General features: G+C 40.0%; 1 long non-coding RNA gene across 2 annotated transcripts; it reads left to right on the top strand.

Moving 5' to 3' along the window:
* Positions 1–630: 630 nt before the first annotated feature.
* On the top strand, positions 631–24,111 carry LOC148336916 (uncharacterized). Of its 2 annotated transcripts, none has more exons than XR_015843089.1 (3): positions 631–1,139; positions 16,082–16,208; positions 23,898–24,111. It is a non-coding gene; the product is annotated as an uncharacterized LOC148336916 (long non-coding RNA). The 2 variants fall into 2 exon arrangements; XR_015843088.1 differs by lacking the exon at positions 631–1,139 and adding an exon at positions 14,047–14,152.
* Positions 24,112–24,677: the final 566 nt, after the last annotated feature.

Raw genomic sequence — 24,677 nt, 5'->3', positions numbered from 1 at the left:
ATTGTGGGTAAACTGGACCCTACAGCGGACTCGGTGAGAGAGACACGTTACAGTGTGGATGGGATGCCAGCCAATTGCTGGGCACGTATACTGAACAAACAAGCATTCACACTCCCTGTGAAAAAAATTGGAGGGGGAAATTACTATCGTCTTTGGAATTTGGGAGGAAGCTGGAAAACCTGGAGATGATACAATACAATACAATACAACTTTTTATATGATCAAACTAAGAGCAGCCCAGATTCAAATCCCCATCCACAATGCTGTAAGGCATATGTGCTAGCTAACCCGTTGTCCGTCGTGTTGCAGCCAACATTTGCAATCTTTGCAAATTCTTATGAGAGATGGCTTATCAAGTGTTAATATAGTTTGTGTGATTAAAAGGAGCTCCCGGTTCAATGAGCAAATGACTGTAACTCGCCATTAGCATGGATGCATATGCATTTTTAACCACCTAACTGTGATGAAATTGCCATATTCCAACATCAAGGAGCAAAGGAGATTGGAGAATGGTCATAAAAAATAAGTGTGCCGTGCCACGATTGCAAAAATGTACATTAAATAATAATTAACTATGCAGATCTAGCAAAAAGTTTGTGAATTCATGAGTCAACTTATTTCTGTTTTCTCAAGCAAACTAAAAGAGGCCCTTCAGCCTGCAGTGACGCAACCTGAAATGACTCTCTTCAGGTTTGCACTCCGTGTGAACTCGCTCAAAAAGCTTGTATGTGTTGTGTTTCTCAAACATTTTTTTTCCAAGTCCTGCTTTGCAGGGGCTTATCAGTTGGTGGACATACCATGAGCACTGCAGAAATTCTTATTTTCCTAGTAGGCTTATTTCAATTAAGGTAAGGGCTGTTTAACAAGTCCAGAGGTGTCACTCAGCCCATAAATTTAATCTTCCAGACCTAGAGACGTGTTTGGCACCAATATCGAAAGAGAAAAAGACACACTCAATGGTTTGTCATGTTCCCTGGGATACTGATTGAACTATAAATGTGTTTATGATTTTAGGATGCATATAAGGTTTGATCCCCACCCTTGTGGCAACAGTGATGCTGACTGAATTATCATGGGCCATGATGACGGCGGAGTCAGCGCTTAAGAGCATGAAGCAGGTGGAGTGGAGGAATATCACGGTATGAGAAAAATCTGTTCTTGTATTATATGTGATTATTGGATATTGATTTAAGTAGCCTACTCTGAAGACATTAATTTAGGGAAGTATTACCACCCTTTTGTTGACTTATTAAATCAAAAAATGATGACTTGAGCCAAAGGCTGCAAGGATACAATGGAAAGCCTACTTGTCAGGTCGCATTTACAGCGCTACTCTGCAGTGCGCTGCTTCTACAGGTTTCACCTCCACGCTCTTGATGTATCGTTTGCTTGCATTTGCTCGTGTCCTCTGCAAGCAGAAATGGTTTGATGTCTGCCAACTTCCAATGTGAATCAGCCTCTTATGCATGCTTATCACACCAGCTGCAGCACTTTGCTCTAGGCCTTCTTCTTCCTTTAATCCTTTCACCCAGACCATACTTTGTTTTCTTGGTTGCACTGACTTTGCTGATAGAAATGTTGAGTGGGACAGTGGAAGACGGAGAGAGGGAGAGAAGTTCTGTCAACACATCCCCAGAATAACAGTGCACAGCCGCATTCAATTATTTTTCTTTAAGTGTATGTAAACTGTTTACACAGTTTCCAGTCACATGTCTGGAGAAAAAGCCAACAAAAGCAAATCACCTAAAACAAAACACGTTTCTTTTGTCTCATTGCTTTTTTTACGGACAAATATATGTTTCAAATAGGTGCATGCATTTCCCACGAAGCACGTTCATAATCATTTCTTGGTGGATTTTTGCTCCGTTTTGTCTCATGTGAATGTATTGGATGCCATCTTACACTGTGTCACTCAAACTTCATCCTCAGAATTCTTTATGAGAGGGCGCTGAACTAGCTGTTAGATGGGCAGCCTGGAATCTTCTTCTGGAATTCTAACACATTCAACTCTCAACATGTGACGTGGTTATGCGGGTTTGTACCCCAGGTGTGGCCGGATAGTGCAGGGTCGATACAATTACATTGTTGAACTGTGACCCGGATTGGGATTGAAGTTTTATACTTCACTTTAGACTGTTTAGCATCTGTCAGAATTTTATTTGAAGATTTAGCCGCTCTCGCAACCATTCCTGTCATGAGTAGGTAGGATTTTACAGGCTGATCTTGTAGCGGTCACTTGCTGTAGAAGCAAAACAGTGACTTCCAATTCGGTCACCAGCACCTGATTCCCAAGCCAAGGAAGAGGGGCCAGAAAAGAGAATAGAAGTAGTAAACAACAAATTCAACTGAATGCCAGAATACATTTGTAAATAAGTAACTCAGATGAAACGGTACAGGAAGACGACTTCATACTTTGTGTACTTTTGAAACCGGGTTGGCCATGACGCGCTCTTCTTCTCTGATGCACAATTCCAGCCTCGGGGTTGGGGGCACTGGTGAACAATGTCTGCCCACCAGTGATTAACCCTGGTATTACATCTTTCAACAACTCAACGACATTTTTTTTTCTTCAAAAAATTAATCAAGGTCCACTCCGTGTGCCCATCGCTGCTCTAACATATTTTGAATATCTCACTCAGCTCCAAGCGCCAGAATTGTCACTTCAAAATGAACTATTAGCTCCATTAAAGTACATTTGCATGTGCTTTGGGAATCCTCTTCTCCACTCATTTAGCTTCCCTGGGCATGCGTGTCATTCTCCTCCCACCAATTACCCCCACACCTCTCCCCCTCGAGTGGAGCTCAGGGTTCTGCCATGCAAAATATTTTTGCCAAATCAATTTGAATGGATTGGAGGGATGACAACCATTTGCGATGAATGGATTTGCAAGGGACTTAGTTTCTTCTTGGCAAACATCCCTGCTCTAAGACACCACCAAAAGAAAGAGAGGGGCTATGCAGCCACCCATATCTCTGCTATCACTGCAGAAATATTGCATATTCCAACCATGTATTTCATGCATAACGTGATTGGATACATCCAGTGGAGATATGGCAGGCTTGTTTTTAATCGGGTTACTTGTACATCTGTATCAGCAGTAGTGTGAGCCAAGTTGCGGTTGGATGGTACATTGTTTTATGCATATATTACCATCAAAGCGAGATCCCTGTTTATTTGTAAACCGGGGGTTGTTGCCTCGGATGGAACCAGAGTGTGAGATTAGTCCTTCATTTGAACTTTAGTGATAAAAATAGAAAGCTAGCTAATGGTACGAAGGGATCTACTATCCTCCAGAAATGGAAAAAAAAAAGCAGAATATGATGGCCTGTGTTGTTAGCTACTTGTGGCTGCACGTTCTTTAGGTTATCCTGAGCTGACAGTCTCCCAAGTGTTCTTGTTCAGAACATGACAGCGTTGTGTTAGCCAAACTAGGTTGTCTCATTTATAGCTCAAAAAACATGTGGCTGCTTCATTGCTCTTGTGTTTATTCTGCTTGTCTTCACTGCATCTTTTGGGCCTCTGTTAACAAGTTATACCAGCAACATTTTGTGCTGCCCCGCACGGCTGAATGCTCTGGGTGCTCATCCCCTGAGCATGTGCGCACGTACACACACTAGCACACGCACATTTACATGCCAATTGGTCTTAGCTTTGTTGTTTTAAGGACTTTTTAATTGCCTTTTCAGAGCAGTCATAATGACGGAGTAAAAGAGCAGTTGTTAGCAATTTCATTAATTAGGGTTTCATGTCGTTCTAGTAATAGTATTTCACAGACTCTGGTTATCCTCTCTCCACACACAGTCGCTCACTTAGGTGGTCCGGTTTACTTGTGTCCCTTGAGTTAGTGCTGTTGCTGAGGGGATGTAGACCGGTTGGGCGAACTCCCATGCACTCTCAAGGACCCTGCCGCGGGTGTAGAGCTGGTCCACTATTCCATGATTGGGACGCGAACAACACTGGTCCACTGATTCCAAGATACGACCTCCCGATGGACCCTCTTCTCCAGCATTCCTCAATAGACTTTACCAAGGAGGCTGAGATGTGTGATTCCTCTGTAATTGGAACACACCCTCCGGTCCCCTTTCTTAAAAAGGGGGACCAGCACCCCGGTCTGCAAATCCAGAGGCACTGACCCCAATGTCCACGCAGTGTTTTAGAGGTGTGTCAACCATGATAGCCCCACAACATCCAGAGCCTTAAAGAACTCCGGGCGGATCTCTTCAACACATAGGGCTTTGCCACTGAGGAGCTTTTTAACCACCTTGTTTACTCCAACCCTAAGTTCAACTCAGATACTCCAGGCTCTGCTCCTTCAATGCAAGGCGAGTCGGTGGAATTGAGGAGGTCTTCTTTTCTCGGCCAATCGTCATGGATTCTCTCATTTGCATTCAAATCAGTTGGTCGGAGTGCAGTACACAGGACTACGCCGTGCTTGATATTGCGGAAACCAAAATAGGACATTGGCAGGTAAGCTGCAAGATCTACCCTTGCAATGATGGAATCGGCTACAGATGTGACATGGTCAATTGGAGACAGACTGTCTTCTGTAAATGCAAAAACAAAAGGGGTGTTTTTCACAGGATTTTTCAGTGTATACTCTACTTATTTTTGATATCATGACAATATCTAAGTTTTGCACCAATGCTCTGCCAATTTCCCTTTAACCAACAAGCTGATAAATGAGCTCACAAAAACCCAAAGTTTTCAATAACACATAACCGTTCTTTTTGCTGCAAACTCCTGCAAAATCTATGTAATAATTTAGACTTGCCAGCAGAGGAGAGGTTTTAAAAAACTGCAACAGCACCTCATCCGTCATCCGTCACCGTCTGTTCAGCCTATCTCTCGGGCCCAGCTGGAGAGCATCCTCTCTCTCCGAGCCCACATAGAGACACACAGCCTCAAATGTGATGGATGAGGGAGTGTGCCTTCCTCTTTTTACAGAGCACGACTCCATTTACACCTACAATGTACCGGGAACACTTGTCTAGCTTGTGGGTCCCTGTGTTGTCCTTATCCGGACCTCTTTTATGAACAAGTGAAGACAGATGTAGGGCACACATGCCCAGTTTTTTTTTTTTTTTTACCCTTCTTACATGACTCTAATCCTAACTCTCAGGGGCGCAGCCAGAAATTTTTCAGTGGTGTGGCCAGGATGGCACGTCTCACAGAAGGGTGGCCACGTGTATGCGTATCCGTGCACACGGAACCCTGCTGCATACACTTATATTGCAAGCAGGAAAAAGTCTGTCCAACTTATTTCTAGGCCTCATAAGCGTTTGCGTGAATTATGGGTGAAATATCTTGATCCAGGTAACTGTTCTCGAGTCTTCTTTCTATGACAGTTCCAGACTTTAACCACATGACTTTACTTTCCATATTTTAACAGCAATGCGTGCCAGTTGTCTCAGTTTAAAAGAGAAAACATCTCATACATGGAATAAGATGGCAGGGGCAAAACAACCCCCCCTCACACCCCATCTTCTTGTTGACTGCACTACGCCCCCCACGTTCGTCGTCTAAGAATGCATCCATTTCCAGTTAAATATGCAGCAGTAGCCACAAGTGCGAGCACTTGATAACAGGTTTTTGCTCCGAAGCATTTTAGGTGAAGAGGTGCTTCACTGCAATTTGTGATCACAGTGTTTAATACTGTGTGGCCATAAATTTATACAACTGACTTTAAGTACAGTAGTCATGGTGCTCAATGAAATACACCAACAGTGAGTGAACAGTAATTCAATAAAAGGTGTAGATGAACACAGGTCTGCTCCGACTGCAACAGAATAATTTACCATAAAAACATCATTCTTAGCAAATGAATTTTATTCACGCACTTGACTTGGAGTGGCGTAAAGTGCCCGCGATCTTGTACCAGTAGTCCCAAATGGTATATTATAATAAGGTACAACATTTCACCGTATTGGAAATAATTGAACGATAAGCACGTTTGATTGATTACCTTTGCAATTACAAATTCCCACTTTACCCATTTTTTTGACGATTCCTGTCGCTTTGCAATTGAATGTAATGTATTTCCCAGCTATTTATTTGCACAATTGGGAAAAACTAATCTTTGATCATTATGTGTCAACACCTTTTGGACTTCAAACCCCCAAATTGTATTTTAAATAATTCAAGTCAATAAACATGAGTTTGGATGTATTTTTAATTATTAATTTTTTTAGATTATGATTTTTTTCGGGCCAAATCACCACAGAAGTCTCTCAAGGCGCTTAACATAGGGAGCAGGTCTCAACCCACACTTTCCACACATGAAGAGACCCTGCCTGAGCAAGCACGAAGCGACAGGCAAGAAAAAAGTCCCACCAAGGGAGAGAACTCTGGCAGACCCGAGACTCAGTGTGGGGCCACCATCTGACAGGTTTGACGGTTTGGATTAAGGTACGGAGAGCAAGCAAAAACGAGAGAAAGAGTGTGTGTGAGAGAGAAGCGCAAATGTATTTCTCTTAATGGCAACATTTAAGTTCTCATAGTGCCACGTTAAGGAGCAGCTCATTTTTCTTAAAAGCACATAAAGGTGTGAAGATGGAGGTTTGATGAGCGAGCTCAGTGCCATATTCTTCATACCAGGTTGATTGTAGTTTAGTGTTTACTTAATTTTAATCTTAGATAATGATGAAGCTGTTATCAAAAATTGTTTGCTTGCCTGACCACAGCAATAGCCGTCATGAACGTGCATGCCACATGCACTGTATATGTTGGTAGCATGGCTGATTCATTTTGGAAAGCTGCCAAGCATGAACTCATATGGGTTTCATGTAATTTTTGGAATGTACAAATTAATTAAAAATGAGAGACGTGATCAATTTACCGTATGACCTGATGTGCACTGCGACTTTAGCAGTGGTTGTTCAGGTCTAGCGATGCAACCGTATGCTTAGAAAATTACCTTTATAAATGGTTCCCTTTAAGGTTGCCCAATTCTTTTGACATTTGTTGCTAATCGTAGAGCGATAACGAAAGGTTTTAGCATGATGGAGCTGTTTCTTGCAGCTGAGACCTGTCGTCCTGATTCCTAGATGACCATGATGTCGTCTCTGGCGAAGGCTTCTTTTAAATGAAGCTCCATTTTTTTCAATCATTCGTTACTAAGACCCCAAGTTATTTAATCTCCCCCACTTAGGGTAGGATTTCATCACTGACTTGATGAGGGCATTACACCTTTTTCTGATTGAGAAGCATGGTCTCAGATTTGGAGGTGTACATTTCACTCTAACGGCTTCACACTTGGCTGCAAACCACTCCAGCGTGAGTTGAAGATTGCGGCTTGAAAAGAACCAACAGTACCACATCTTCTGCAAAACGCAGACATGGAATACTAAGGGCTCAATATCAACACCTGTCCCCCCCCCCCCATGTAAATAATCTTTGCCCAACTATCAAGGAAAATCGCATTGGCACTGTTTAAACGGGATGCAGATTAAACCGCTTCATGTCCCACAACGTCCCGCAAAGTTAAACTAGCCTCCGCTGCATTGTAGGGGTCGCTGGTGAGATGGCTTTTCAAACTCTTCCAGTATAGTGCCAAACAAACTCAAATCCACACAAACATTGCCCCATCCACATAGAAATACAACAGAACAAGTCATACACAAACTCACTCCCAAAACAATGACATATTTGTTATGTGCTACTCACTGAGTTAGAGGGACGAGGAATATGGAGAGTTGGAGATGGGGAGAGAGAGAGAGACTATACCTGGGACAAAGACGGCAGTGTGCCGCATATTAATTGCACTTGCAACATTAATGTTATAGTGATTAGTAGTCCATCCATTTCCTGTCCTGCTTATTATTCTCATTAGAGTGGTTAGACCTACTATACGTTTACATGTAAAATGTATTTATCCAACATCTATATATAAAAAAAAAAGGATTGCTCAATTGGGATTTTTTGTGTTTTATTTATTTATTACAAATTTTTTCATTCTCGTGTTGTTATAATAATTTTTTACTCTTTTCTCTGTTTCCACCTTCCTGTTTAGAATAATCCTGGAAAAAATAGGGCTACTGGGTAATTCTATCCCCAACATGCCAAAATGAAATGGGGTATTGTGGGGGAAGGAAGCACATATGGAAAAGTTTGGATGGCCACTTGCATGTATATGTTTTAACCAATAGAAAAAAAGTGTTAGGGATGCTGTCCGTGTGATTAATTTCCTCTTAATTCATTGTAGAGATTCAAATATAGGGTAGTATGTTGAAGTACAAGTATTAACAGCTACAACACAACTAGTACATCCATAAAATAGTTAACAAAGGAACTCAAGCGCTTGATTTTAAGACAGCAAGGGATCACATTTATTTAATTAACAATAGGCTGGACTCGAGCCTGAAAAAAAATATTTACAAACAGAACAATTTGAGTAGCAACAATCATAAATGACATGAATAAAATAGTTAATACAAAAGATCCCATTATTTTCAGAATAGAAGTCTGAGGTCGCTGCCGTGTAGGATATGATTACTGCAATTAAGACTTTGGTGTTTTCCATCCGTCGTGTGTGCATGAGTGTATGTCCCCATTGTGCACGTCATTCTCCAGGGACCCATCGTCATCGCCATTTCATTCCGAATGTTCTAATAAAGCGGCTTGAATGGAACACAGTGTAAACAAAAGTACAATTCACAGCCTTATTAAAAAAGCGAGGCAACAAAAAAAAATTAATATTGTGCTTTTGTCTCTTTGTAAATCATTGGCCTTATGTGATCTAACAAACTTTTTGAGGGTTAGAATGCTGAATTTTATTAAAATGTTGCTTTTCATAACCAGTGCTGACACAGATAAAGCAAATGTGATAAAAGAGGAAAAATATGTTAATATATTTATTGCATTTTGGGAATGTAAACAAGAGGTGGCCTTTTGTGGCAATGAGCACGCTGAAAGGGAGTTTTCTGATTTTGTTTTTTGTCCGATGTACCAAATGCATAATAATGGGTGTTAGTGGTAATTAGTTGCATTTGTCTGACTTCACTAGCAACAATATAATTAAAAAAAGAGAGTATAAAAATCCGTTCATATTTGATGTTGTGGATTGTGACTGTTAGCAAAAAAACGATCAATGGATAAATGAAGAGTATGGGCTCTATTTTCATGACTGGAGTAAATCCTACGTGACACGTGGTATATTTTTGCATAGAAGCGGGAGAGATCAATGATAATTTCAGAGAAGAAAACAGGCTGCAAAAGAGAGAGTGCTGCACCGCTGTGGGTGTGGTCACAGCCGACTTCAATCATAGCCAATCAAAGCAGTTACTTTTATTCCCTTTATATTTTATGTGAAGTGGGCACTTGAAAAAACACCTCCCCACCCCCGATTGCTCGTGCGACGGACTTATCTGTCCGTAGCTGGATGGAAGCGAGAGCCTTTGAGCACGGACAGTGAGAAAAAAGGGGGAAAACAATGTTTGTGATTCCTGAGCTGATAAGCTCAATATTACCCCAAAACAGCTCATTGCTGCCTCCGGTAAGAGCAGGGGGTCAAGACAGGAGGGCACGGCATCATGATACAGCAATAAAGTATCCAGCAGTGTGGTGATAGTGAACTAGTGTGCAAAATCATGTAGTGTTATTAAGCAATATAAAGTGTCCAGGAGTGTGGTAATACTCATCAACAATTATGCAAAAGATGCAAATATGTAGCTTCAGCATTTAATATAATAATAATGGAACTATTGAGATTAGTTTAGTTATCAGATTGGTGAGTATTATTGGAAATTGGTAAAGTATGATTTAATTGTTTAAAAATGTCTGATGATTTTAGTGTGTGTTGTTTGCGGAGACGGGCAATCCGTCAGAACTGATGACTGGAAATGTCAAAAAACTAACATATTAAGCAGAGATGGAAGCGGGCTTTTGTCTGTCACTGGAATCTACACTAACTGGATCAGTACAGGACCTTCTCAGTTCGTCACTGACAGACTACTGTTTTGCTGACGACTAAAGGAAAAATGCGACGCATGTTTGCTTGTTTGTTTGCAGGGATGAATACACTGTGGTTGCAGCATAAGGAGTGGGGGAGGGGTTTCCTCATCCTCCGACAGGAAAAAAAAGTGTCTAAACAACATTAGTCAATCTGGTGCCCTGTCGTGCTAAATCTCAGTTCTCATTCTCCAAGCTTGCTGCTTTCTTAAGTCGTCCTGGCTGGTAAAAGAAGTTGGCTGTGTTTTATGTTCCTTTCGCCGCGCCCACAGACCCTAATGTCATTCCCCCCGAATCACCACACTGTATGTTTCTGTCTGTCTGTTTTTTAACCTTTTTTGGGTGTATGTTTGCTTGTGCTGTAAATGTATGTGACATAGTAACTACTATGTTATAACCACTTATTGGCAAACGTCAATGCAACACCGCTGAAGAAGAAGAAAAAGATAATCCGACAGTCCTAAAATAGTGGCGACAAATTGCAATTTAATGATTATGGAAGTGATGTTAAAATAACAATGATGGAGTGACGGATGGACGATGACCGATTTGATGAAATAATGTCAGACTGACAATAATAGACGGGTGGTCCCGCCATTGCCGAATGACGAACAATGGACCGGCAGAGTTTACTGACATGCCCACCTTTGGTAGCTTGAGAGTGCCGATCTGCGAGAAATAATTCAAAATTTTACCCAATCTGATATTTAACCTTTATTTAAATATGGGGCGGCATAGCTCATTGGTAGAGTGATCATTTCCCAACCGAAAGGTTGCAGATTCGATCCCCGGGCATTGTGACCATGTCGAAGTATCCTTGAGCAAGATACTAAACCCCCGGTTGCTCCTGATGGTATGTCATCAGCAGGTGCATGTGACAGCAGTGTGAAGCCGTTTGAGGGCCTTAATAGGTGGAAAGGCACTATATGTGAAAAATATGAGTATAAGTGAAAGACCATTTACCATTGAGAATGAAGATCTTTTTTGCAAGAAAACATGGCCAAGATAACAGCATGAAATTTTAGACAATAATGCAAAAGGAAAATAAAAACATCATAAACAAGGTAAATAAAATAGAAAAAACAGGACCCGGCAAGCCAGCCGCCCCGCACGGAACAGGATTGAAGACCCTTGATTTTCTTTCTCTCGGTTGCTTCTTGCAGACGGCGAAATTAAACTATGGTGTTTGAAACTCCACTGGTGGCTGGCTATTTGAAAAATAAAAGTAACATGGCAGATTAGTAGTTTGAATTATGCAAATTATGTCAAAGGTAATATCTAATCATATATATACATGAAGTAGACTGTGGAAAGATTAAAATAGCATGATATGGCCCCTTTAAAACACTGGCAAGCAGACAAGTTCTTTAAGTTACATGTCTCTTTGAAGGTTATTCGAGAAAACCGGCGCAGAGCTAGAGAAAACTTATTTAGCTTTCCAATTTTAGGCCTGAAACTCAAAAATAGACAAGACACCTGTATGACATCTGAGGCCATTATTAGTAACACATTTTTGTACAATCAGAGAGCAAATGTAAGCCGGGTGCATATCGAGCATAGCCTTGTCGATGAACACGTACCAGTGATATAGACTCTATACGGCCATATATATATCAAACAGTGATGTGTTAAGGTTTTACAATCGGTAATAACACAGAGTGCACTGTGATATGCAAATTCTAACACGCACACAATAGGCAGGTGCACCCATGTAGAAAAGGTCACCATAATCAAGTACAGATAAAAAAATGTCGCAAGACCAGAAATCTTCTGGCTTAAAAGCAAAAATGAAACACGTCTGAAATATCGTCTCAATTTCAACCTGTTTTTAAGAAGGTAATTGACATGAGGTTTAAAAGAGAGAATCATTCAGCCCGACACTCAGATACACTGCATACACGACATTCTTATCCATGTCCAGTTAGAATCTCTGAAGGATTTACATGTCTCTTCTTCGAACTAGATAACATTGTCACTTTTGTTTTATTCATCCTTTTAGTCGCAGACAAAGTTAGTTCTAGAGGGTATTCCCTTTAAATTGTAAAGAGTTTATGAGATGCAGGAACCGGCACAATAAATTACAGTGTCATCAGCATAAAATTGGTCCCACACGTTAACATAAATGTTCAATATATAGCGAGAATAGGCGTATGTCTGCGATTGGCTGGCAACTAGTTCAGGTGTGGCCGTTCAGGGCAACTCGTTTTCGGAAGACCTACCCCATGAAGGAGGACTTGAGGGGAGGAAGTACACGAAGCTAAACCTTGTAGATTTAAATCTAATATATGTATAAACAATTCAACTTACAGAAAGCCAAAAACCTGCCAGATGTGACATAAACTGAACATAACTTGCACATTTCTTGCTTGTCATCCATGGAAAGGATAATCGTTTGGTGATATTTACAGAGGTTGAAGTGGGCCGAAGTAGAGATGTCACATACAAACTTTGCTTTACTTTTACTTTATTTGCTGTGAACAGATTTCCCAATACTTTATAGCCAATCAGCCTTTATAGACAATTGGCTGGCCTGAAGGACATCAAGACTTTTATTGTTAATTTTGTTACCCTTTCTATCTTGTAGGTATTCTAAAAAAAAATTTGTGCAAGGCGTGATTCACATCTGTCATTGCATTTTGAAAATCTAAACTCAAAACTGATGTATTTTATAGGGCAAGGCAGCTTTAACCAGTACCTCCAATGTCATCACACTGAACAGATGCTAACTCAATCTTGAATCTGTTTAGCTCGTTGAAAAGTCATTAGCCTAGGGGGTTCACATACTTCCCCCTCCATGTGCTGTTAATGTTTACACAGTGTATCAAACATAAACAAGGACACGTCATTGTTTGTGGGGTACTGATTCATGCAGACTGTTTGTTTTTTAAGACTTAGATTCAGATTGGATAACATTTTCTGACAAATTTGAGCAAAAATGCAAACAATTTCATCGACTTGTTGCAGTTCAATTAAAATGTCACTTTAACATTTTCAAATCTAAAATATTGTTCTTCTGACATGAAATCAATGTGAGGGACAGGCCAGGAAGGAAGCATGTATTAGTTAAACTAGAATAGAATATATATATATATATATATATATATATATATATATATATATATATATATTTGCGAAGCTTGTAACAGAAATTTACTTGAATAATATCTTGGAATTGATGCAAAATCACCAAATATGCAGTACATTTAATTCAAAGACTGTTCTAATAGCTTTCTTTCATTCTTGAATACGATCGAAATGGGCATCTTCCCAGGCGTTTTTCTTCGAAATATTTTTCAAAACTGCCCACAAGCGCCACACTCCAGCAGTGTTGGTTTGCAAGGCCCAGTGGTAATTTGAATGCAGTGTTTTATTCTGAGACGTGCTAAAGATGTACAGCTAATATGGCACAATATTGGCAAAGTATACAAATTATTTTTTAAGTAAATCAAACTGAGTTAACTGAGTTAAACTATTTAACTGAGTTAAAAAATTTGGATTAATCACCTGAGTTAATGCTTTAATTTTGACAGCCCTAATATATATATATATATATATATATATATATATATATATATATATTATTCTTTGGAGTATATTTGCTCGATACCTGCTGAAATGCGCTATATAAATGTAGTTGTATTGTATTGTATTGAAATAGAGCGTAGGATCAACTGATCAACTCAAACCCATTAATTAGAAGCAGGTCTCATGGTTCTGTCAGGTTTCACAAACAGATTGAGGTGCAGGAGGACCCAAATGCAGGCAAGCGAAGCGAAGGGGTATTTAATGTAAAGAAAACAAAAAGGCAAACAAGGAACTTGGAATGAACAAAATACTAAAGTACAAAATAACAGGGATCAACAAAACACAAGGACTTGACTTAAAATGAACTACGACTATGAAAACCGAAACGCATTTAGGAACAGATATAACTTGACAGTGAGAATGAACTGACGAGAGTGAAAAGAACCAGGGAACTAAATGCATACAAATTGACGAGACAACAAGGATCACCTGGACAAGACACAAAGGGTTGGAGGGAGCTGATTGGTCAACACTAATAAAGGAATGGACGACAAGCACAGGTGGACACAATAAGCTCCAACAAGCAACTCACCAAAGGAAAACAAGGAAAAAAAAAAATACTAAACTAAAATCAACAAACACCATGACACATTCAAGTACGTCGTGGTTACGAGTTTAATTGTAAGTATTTATAATTTAAAATGGTTTAAGTATTGTATACTCCTTCTGTTTCTTACAAAATACTTCAGATATCTGTGCCTATGTCAAATGGTATTTTTTCTTTTTCAAGAAAAAAAATCCCTATATTATTTTTTCTATAGTTTACTTGGATTTATTCCTTCATTCTGTATATATTTATTATTTTTCTGCTGAACCTATTGCTATCGATTAGCCGCACTCTGTTGCTGCTGAAAGCGATGGGTAGGTGGTGCGTGGGCGTTTTATGACCTATCCTCATCCTCTTACCACCCTGTAAAGTGGTTAACGACAATCAATCTTAACTCCTCTCCTAAGGAGATCGCATCGACCGCGAGCTTGCTATTGATTTGTGAAGAGGCCTGCAGGTGGTCTTCCCACGAACCACACCTGTGGGGAGAGTGAAATACTGATTTACAAATACACTGGTTTGAAAAAGTGTTTGCCCCCTTCCTGATTTCTTATTTTTTTTTGTATGTTTGTCACACTTAAATGTTCCAGATCATCAAACAAATTTAAATAATAGTCCAAAATAACACAAGTAAACAGGAAATGCAGTTTTTAAATGAAGATCTTCTTACGTGAGTTCAATTTCTCTAGCCACACTCAGGCTTGATTACTGCCACACCTGTTCTCATTATATCTCATAATTGAGATCTATCTGACTGGTAAAGGTTATAAAACCATTTCTAAAGCTTTGGGAGTCCAGGGAACCACAGTGAGAGCCATTGTACAAAAATGTCAAAAACATGGAACAGTGGGGCACCTTACCAGGAGTGGCCGGCCGACCAAAATTACCTCACGAGCGCAGAAATGACACATCCAAGATGTCACAGAAGATCCAAAGAACTGCAGACCTCACCTGCATCAGTTAAGATCAGTGTTCATGAAACCAACATAAGAAAGAGACAGGGCAAAAATGGCCTGCATAGCAGAGTTCCAAGACGTAAACCACTGCAGAGAAAAGAGGAGCATCACAGCTCGTCTCACTTTTACACAAAAAAAGACACCAAAAAAAATAACTAAAAAAAAAAAAAAAAAAAAAGCTTGATGATCGGAAAGACTTTTAGGAAAATACTCTGTGGACTGACAAGCCAAAAGTTGAATTTATCGGAAGGTGTGTGCCCCATAAATCTGGCTTAAAAGTAACACTGCATTTCTGAAAAATAAAATATGGTGGTAGTATAGCGTGATAGTCTTGGGCTGTTTTACTACTTTAGGACGTGAATTTAAACCCTAAATTTCTACTGTCTACCAACAGAATCCTGAAGGAGAATGTCAGGCCATCTGTTCGTGACCTAAAGCTGAAGCAAACCTGGGTTGTGCAGAAGGACAATGATCCAAAACATACCAGCAAGTCCACCTCAGATATGCTGAAGAAAAACAAAATTAAGACTTTGGCGTGGTTTGGTCAAAGTCCTGATCTGAAGCCTATTGAGATGATGTGGCATGACCTTAAAAAGGCGGTTCATGCTCGGAAACCCTCCAATGTGGCTGAATTAAAACAATTGCAAGTCTCATTGCAAGTTGGTGCAAACGCTTGATTGCAGTTGTTGCTACTAAAGGTGGCTCAACCAGTTATTAGGTTTAGGGAGTGAAAACTTTAATTTAAAAGCCTCATTTTGTGTTTACTTGTGTTATATTTGACTCACATTTGAATTTGTTTGATCTGTTAAATTGTTTGATCAACCTTTAAGTGACAAACATGCAAAAAATAAGAAATCAGAAACAGCCATGACATTCTTTGGTAGAGTGTTTTGTGTGCACCTTCTCTGTTTGCACAATTTTACTACAGCTCTAATACGTTCTCCCTGATTTTACACTCTCCACTGTGTTTCCATCCACCTTGCCATTTGCACTCTTCCCGCATTTTTCTTGTGGTATTTTATTGAGTGGAGACTATTGGTGCTTCAGGTCCTTCGCTGTTTGTCTGCGATGCCACAACAAGGAGCTTCACCCCATCATGGAGACGGCTCGCCAATGTCCACTTGGACATCCCAGGAGAGATACGAAGACAGATACTAGCCGACGGTAAAGTGAAGTAAGAAAGAGCAATGTTCCCACTCTTTTCTTGATATTATTTTCCAGGACTTTTGACTTTTCTCAGACTTTTTTGTCTGCTGCAGTTTGAGTGAAGTTATCACAACACAGACTAATAAATTCCACCCCCAAGCTTTGGAGAGGTTGCTCTTTTGCTATTGTACTGTCTCGCTGTCTTACTTAAATGTTGACATCTAAATGACGAATTGCTAAGTAGACTAAATCAAGATGATGGAATACACCTGATTGACTAATGAGCTGCTGATTAATTGGAGAGAGCCTTATTTCAATGCTAGCACACATGGCTTCGCCACAGCCAGGTTGACTAGCCCAGGGGTGTAACGCAAGCTCAAAACTGCATGATAAGTCAAAGCATTGCTCTCTGTGCACAAACACAGAATTTTAATCGAGATGAATTCCTAATGAAGTTTTTCTCATTCTCATATGTTCTGCTTGTGCTGTCAAAAAATGGCGCAAGTATAACATACTGAGTGAAGCGTGGCCCAGTAAGACTACCTGCTACCCGTCGCTGTCTCCAAGCCGTCATCATGGTGTGGCTGTACTGAAACCAAAGATTAATTCATCTCAGAGCGCACAGCAAAAAGTGACGGCAGGCCCGCTACAACTCGCTGTCACTGAACAGAGTAGACAGAGAGGGGGAGAAAAAGCTCACACTCAATATGCAGTGCTAGAGCAACACTCTTGAACTGAAAGCCACCAGTTTCGACGCTTCTCTGGAGGAAAAAAAAATGTTACTTGAGTCTGAAAAGTTGGTATAGCTAGCAACAAACTCATATGAAAACATTAGGGAACAGAACTGTTGAAAGGGAATATATAATTTGATTGGCTGGCAGTGTCACGTGGGGGTGAAGTGGAAAAGCTCAATGTTGCCCGTTGAAGACTGTTTAACGTTTGCGTTTGTGTTTACGCACAAGTCAGCGAGAAGTAGAGTGAGGAAAAATTATTTTCCAGCACAACGCGAGCATTTTCAATGTGTTTTCCATGACTGGAAAATTGCTCAATTGTTTTCCAGCATGCGTGGGAACCCTGGAGAGAACTAAATGGGCCAGAATAAGCATTCCTTCACATATAGAGTGTTACTCACCGACGGCCGAACTAACGGATGTTAGAAAACTGAAGTTATTTGTCTGCATTCAAACGAAGCAAATATGAGTTCTGTCACACACGCTGTGAATGTGAGATTACAATTTCAGCACCCTGGACAGAGACATTTATGATCCTGGCGTCTTTATACTGGAGACTTTAATGTTCCTCTCAGCATCATTTGAATGTGAAACTTGTCACAAAAGTATTCTGTCAGTTATTCAAAATGCAAGCTCTCTGCAGGCCAAGTATTTGAAAGGGAGCTGGATTGATTGACAGCCCTCAGTCCAGTCAGATTGCCTTGAGTCATGTGATAATGTGAGCGTGTCTGGGTCAGTCAAGAAATAGATGGTGAATGTCGCATACTTTAAAAAGGTGTGCTTTACTAGTAGTCACTTGGAGAGAGTGTTTTATGTTGACCGCCATGCTACGCTTCCATTTTCACCTTTATCTGTGATTCCATGCTGATACATGTTGCATGCAGTGTTCACAAATTCATTAGGTGTGAATGTAACTGTGAAAGCCGGTGTTTTATTAATTCACCAAAGTGCATTCAGGACTCAGTTTGCTTTTACAGTCACCGTGAGCATTACAACAAGCAGTGGCTCAGACAGATACGTGACCTAATCTTTTTCTTTCAAGTGACAAGGCTGTTTTGGAGTTGCTACCGTCTTGTTAGGACGATGATTTTTATCAACCCAACAGATTATATTCATGGTGTTTTTTTTGTTCAAATAATATTGCACACAAACGTGTGTGATTCAAAATGTAACACATATTTTGTGGGATATGTCTGAAAACTAGTATGGACCCCCCCTAAAAAAAACAGACTCAGCAAAACAAGGGAAGTTCTAAATATTTAAGAAACAGCGTAAGCGTAAAAGAATACTTCGCCTCACCTGATTACTGAAGCTGAGCCATGATTGGTCATTATCTGACCCCTGAGCGACTGTGATATCATTTTCAGTCAAATGAAGTGACAAAATGGCCGCCCCTTTAGATGACTAAAAAGGGGTTGATGGTACTGCTTAACTCATTTTCCGCAAACGCATTATCAATCAGAATGCCACGTTTCAACTAGAAAAGGCACGAAAGAGCATTTTAATTTTAAGAACATTTTTGGGTTACTTCCCCTTTAGTCTCAGTTCACAATCAATGATGAGTTATGTTCAACTTCAATAGTCCAAGATTCCAGAAATCCAAATCCAACACTTTTTACAGGCAAACAATAAGAAAGCACTCAGAAACAGAGGCTGGGTAAAACAGGCAGAGTCCAAGAACAGATTGATTCAGGTTCAAAAAGCAAAGCTGGAGATTGTTGAAAAATTGAGTAAGAATCTGGCGCTGAAAAGTGCCAAGCAACTGATATGGGCTCTGAACCCTCTTTTGCCGCTCCGTCCTCCGCCTGCGACCTGGGCACCCTTCCGCCATCATCCCTCTGTCATTATTCATAAACATAATCGTGCTCGGTCCCCGTCGGTCCTCGTCCTTTTAAAACGGTTTTGTCCTTGCAGCCTGTCCCCCCCCCCTGCATCCCCTCTCAAAAAAATTGTCTGTAGATGAATCTTACTGTGAATTCACTTGCATTTTATGATTTATTAAATATACTTTATTTATGCCTACTAGTATTATCAAAATAGGACAAACAAAAAGAGCAACTTTGACAATGTCGGACACTGACCAACTATAACGTGCTCTCAGTGCTAACAGAATAAATGGACCAACACAATACCAGCTGCGACGCATGTGCATATATTATCTGAAGCTTGAAAACAAAGTATTTTCCTGCTTTGAATGCTCGCAAAGATACGTCACACTTTTTCTGAAGAGAAAACATCTTGGGAATTTCATTCAACATTTTTTGTCATACAGTGTGTCGCAATAGCAGCAGCGAAACTATCTCATGTATGCAATGGGAGATTTAGCTAATGAAGTTGCAATTTGGAAATCGATTGCTGAAGGCAAAGCAGTCAAAGTAGCATTTGAAAAGCACTCTGTGGGGAACATATTGCATTATTCTTGAAAGAACACAGATCCACTACAGATTTCAACAGGATAGTGAATGTGCTGAATCATTTGTCACAGCTGTACATAAACATAGAGAAAACTATTGATTTGGAGTTCTGAAAGAGGAAATAAGAAAAGATGGGATTGTTTTAGGTATAAATGACAAAACACTGTCTGAAGTGCTGCAAATAGCCTCAGATTTAACACTTATGTCATACAGAAATTCCGATTGTGAGGTTCTGAAGAAGCTGACATTAAACACTAAAAGGCAGATCTGTAGAAGACAAGACACCGAACACTCTAAAAGCAAACATAAAGAAAGCAAAAACTTAGTAACAAAAGCTAGTGGAGCAGGTTTTGAAGAAATGTAACAAAAAATACATTTAATTTTAAATGAAAATGAACAAAAGCATTACAACAAAATATCTTTCTTTGACACACATTATTTAGAAAATAAAACATTAACGTGGTTTATTCATTTAATTTTTTTCAAGTTCGGCGGGCCGGATTAAAACATTTAAAGGGCCACATGTGGCCCCCAGGCTGTAGTTTGCCCACACCTGGTCCAAAAGGAGGGCCACATGCTCAATGAGAAGTGTGAAATTTCCAAAAATGGGATCATGTTTATTTAACCAAAAAAAGAAATTGCACAAGGCATTGAAGCTGACCCAAGCAAGGTTAAGGCAATTCTGCCACTGCCACAACCAAAATGTGTGGAAAATGTGCAGCGCCTCATGGCCATGTCTAACTACCTTGACAAGTTTATGCCATAGCAAGCTGCCATTACTGCATCTCTTCAGTATTTGTAAAAAAAAAAAAAAAAACAACTGGATACCGGCAGTGCCAAAGGAAATAATGTTCCAGAAACTAAAGTTCCAGTTAAGCCCTCCAGAAGTGCTTGCTCATTCCTTCAACATAGCAGACAAGAGAGTTGCTGCAGGTTCATTGCCATATGGTATCGAAGCCATACTCACACAGCAGCAGCCAGAAGCCTGTAGCGACCAATGACCCACATTTGTGGAGGACTGACTGACAGGCGCTATGTGCAAAAAGAAAAGGAGACGCTTTTCGTCGCATGGCCGTGTGAAAGACATTCATCCTATGTTGTGGGACAACAGTTGATGATAATCGCACACCACAAACCGGTCGTCGGACTTCTGAACACAAGAGGCTTTGATGACCATCCGGAGATTCAGGGTTAGGTTGCGACATTTTTCGTTAAAATGTTCTCGGTAAAAAAAAACAACTTCTCACCGTCATAGCTCTTTCATGCATAACAGTAGGAAAGCTCTTCAGCTGGAGAATGAGGGAGAGGTTTTTGTCGACATTGACAGACAGACAGGAACAATCATGTATCCAATAGGTCTCCAAGTGCATCATGCACCCGTGGAGATCTACTTGTAGTGCTTTATAAGCGCCTCGGCCTCCTGCCATACTTGATAAAAACAGTTTCTTCTCGCGCCATGTCAGGGACTAAGAGGAGCCGCTTTGATTGACAACACATTTTGTGGGCTGTGACCACGCCCACAATTTCACAAATAATCTTTTTTTTTTCCATACATGTCAGCTTCGCGGAGGTTTTCAAAAATACCAATACTTGGTCTAACCCGCCTTTGAGCAGAGATAGACAGATAGCCTTGTGCTGGACTTGAAAATAGAACCCATTGTGTTAACGTACACCCTAAAAAAATGATCTGGAATGGCAATCAAAGATTTTGCCTATACTTTGGTCTTCAATGACACTGTCAGAGGACTAATAACACTGGTCAACAGAAAATTTTATTCACAGATTCTTTTATGTGCCCCTATACAATTTTGTTGCTGATTTTTACAATTCTTCCTTGCATAACAGATTTTTTAGATATTTAAACTTGCGCAATATGGTTTATAGCTTAGATGTTTTAGAAAAAAATTCCACGTGTTGCTGAACCCAATCCTTAGTTAAAAAATATTGGGAAATATGTTCCTGTGTTACATATGATTATTGCTATTATCATTATCATTAAAAAACAAATTGCTAGAGAGAGAAAAAGCGAGGCAGATTCCGAGTAGTGCAAAAAAAAACTATCTCAAAAAGTTAACCTGCATCTCTAATAAAAAAATAAATAAAAAATGTACAAATGTGTTTACCAGTGTTATTTAACTGGATACGCAAGCTAGACTGTGTCTAACTGAGGGTTATTTTATTTTAGGTAACGCTTCAAAACTGACCAGTTCCATCTCACTGAACATAATTTTTTACACATTAGACATCTCATTCTGAATTCCAGGTTTGTCTAATTCTTTGCCAAGTGAATGTTTTATGTATCTGACTCAGATTACACCCACCACATCAAATACAACAGACATGCATTGATTTTGGCATTTCTCAGCGCTGGAAGCACTGAAACCACGGAAAAGCATCATAATTCAGAGGGTTCACTTTATTTGACATGTGCAGCGTTCATGACAAAATAACAGGACACACTAAATTTCCCTTAACTGCTGTCCTTGCACTCCTCATTGCCCAAAGCATTTGCATCTGTCACCCTCCATACATTTAGACGTGCAGAGCTGCAGGTTCATGCGAGGAAGTAAAACTGTTGGGAACATTTGCAGATTAAAATAAAACACCAGTCGTTTTGGGTTCCTCAATTTTTGTGCACATGCTCATATTCCCATGTGGATAATGTTAAATACACCCACACACACACGTGCACATATATATATATATGTCATGTCATTATCCACACCGCTTATCCTGTACAGGGTCGCCAGCCAGTCACAGGATAGAGCATATATATATATATATATATATATATCGTGCTCAATTAACTGCAAGGCGCATGTTTTGAAAGTGTGGGATGAAACCGGAGTGAGGCACGGGGAGAACATGCATACTCCACACAGGAAGGGAGCAGCCAGAATAGATCCCTGCACATGTGAACTGTGAGGTCATCGTGCTAATTCTTGATTCTGTTGTAGGCAAAAAAAACTTGATTGCTGCTCATAACACAAGCACACACACACACGCACACGCGCACTTTCAGTTTATTGTGTGCAATAGACATTACCGATGGCAAAAATAAAACAGAAGAGCATTCATAACATTTGCATCTAAACATGTCTCACCTTACTGCTGATTCATAATTTATTGAACAATTTACAGTTGTCTCCTAGGTAATACCATGCTCGGAAACAAATGCTTGATAATTAATGCTAGTTTGAAACGATTAAAAGAAAAACACCAATTGTCGCTTTATAGTAATGAGTAACCTTTTGGCCGATGCGGAGTTAAACCAAAATTGTCCTCTAGAGATGTGTCATTCAATAATAAGTAGCATACTTTGCAGACTTCACACGACTCTGTGAGAGGAAGCCAGTGAGGGAGTGTGAAGCCAATGAGTTTTTTTTTTCCAAAAGTAATATTCAAAGTAAACAGTGTGGGAGGATGAACCTTAATGGACAGTGCTTTCCTCTTATTACAAACAGTTCCAGATAATTGAAGTGGCATTTTTGTATATGCATATTATACTAAACCCTTTTGTGGATTAAAGAAAAACAACTCAGTGAGAGAATTAGCTGTGATGACGGTAAAAATTGTTGCTCCTGGAGGCAACAGGACGACTTCACATTTCAATGTGAAGCCAAGCTTTACAGACAAAGGTATAAGCTTGACACAATAGTCAACTATCAGGTAGACTCAAAAATATTCCTCCAATCCGACCATCATGCTACATTCAGCCCTCAGACAAAATGCCGCTTCACTCTACTTGCCTTGGATGAGTTTAGTCGCGGGATATCATATGAGCATAGCTGCTTTGTTTTCATGTAATGCAGCTTGGAAATGGGTCTAAAATTTGATCAAGGTCAAGTTTCTTGAGCATGGGTTGTACCAAATTTGGACAAAGGAGATTTCGGCCCGACACCAGCAAATGTGGTGGTCTCGACTCTTGAGGGGAATGAACTTGTGGATTCCCGAGAAATGGAAGAGAAAAGAAGAGCTGTTGCAAGGCAGAAGTTCATCTCAGTTGGAGGTAAATTAACACAAGCTAGAGTGTCAACAGCCTAACTTTCTGATGAAGTCTTCAGCTCTATATTGGTCATAACCGTCCTAATGCTAATGCTGAGCGTGGCAATCCAGACTGATTATAGTTCAACTATGGATGTCTTTTCGAGAAGTAACAGATCATATAACTAAGGCAGCACCCGTCTTCCTCCTCAGAGCATTTCCTGTCTGTTAAGAAACAGGTAGGCCCGAAATGCTATTTGAGCCAAATGTGACAGCAATTTTTTTTCTCCTGGTTTCAATGCTATCTCCAATGAGTGAATTTCTTTAAATGTCTACCTTTCATCGACTTCTGTGGCGAGGCTACAAGGAGTCAAGTACACATCACATACTTGCTGTGCGGGACTCATCTGGTGGATATCTGTCTCTTTGGGTTTCGCCATTTCAGTATTCAAACCAAGAAGAGAGAACAAGCGCAGTGGGACAGCGGCCATTTGAATAATTGAAGAGACTCCGTGGTGCTGGAGGATCCTCTCTCTTCTTTACACTCACTGTCGCCACTATTTCTTTCCCCTTCCTTTTATTTTCCAGTCTAGCTACTTGAAGTTTGTCCCAGAAAGCAGTATGGGACTTGAGCGAGCACAGAAGCGCAACCGACAATCCCAGTGGAACGCTGGAAAGAGAAAGGAAGAAGAAGGAAAATGGAATAACTTCACTGCACACATTTTGACAGATGAGTGGCTAGCGACCTAATGGGAGGAATAAAGCAGCCACTAAATTCCTCTCTACATGTTTAACACCGAAAAAGAGCTGTTCAACTTGATCACCATGACATACAAATCCAAGGTTGTCAAGGGAAGAACGATTTTATTATGCTTACTTGTAAAAAGTGTTTTTTTTTTTTTTTTTTTTTTTTTTACATGAACAATAATTTTGTGATCTTAAAGCATTTTTCTCATCATGTCAGTGTTCCTTGTAAAAAAAATATTCTTATTATTACATAGACCATCTGGTCGATTTAGAGCAATGTGATGTATGCTAGAGTTTTATTTGCGTCTGTCTAAATCAGCTTTAAAAGGAAAGAAACCCAGATAGGTTAAAAAAGGGGACGGGGTGTGTATTATTTTTTCGGGGGGATGGAGAAAAGGAAAAATAAACAATAGGGATAATATGGTTGCAGGAGTTTGCACACCCTCTTATGACTGGAGAAGACACTCATAATGCAAGCAGGATCAATGCAACGTTTTGCGGAGCTTAACTGACTAGATATTGCCATTTTATTCTGTTGCTTTGCTTATCGTCTACTTCAATCTCATGAATTGATTTCTATTATAATTAACGGCCAATCTGAGCTGACAATGTTGTATACTG

The sequence above is a fragment of the Idiotropiscis lumnitzeri genome, chromosome 5 (genome assembly GCF_059441095.1).
Source record: "Idiotropiscis lumnitzeri isolate Australia: NSW breed Sydney's pygmy pipehorse chromosome 5, RoL_Ilum_1.0, whole genome shotgun sequence".
NCBI lineage: Eukaryota > Metazoa > Chordata > Actinopteri > Syngnathiformes > Syngnathidae > Idiotropiscis > Idiotropiscis lumnitzeri.
Note: the sequence above shows the minus strand (reverse complement) of the source record. Positions and strands in the feature narration are given on the sequence as shown.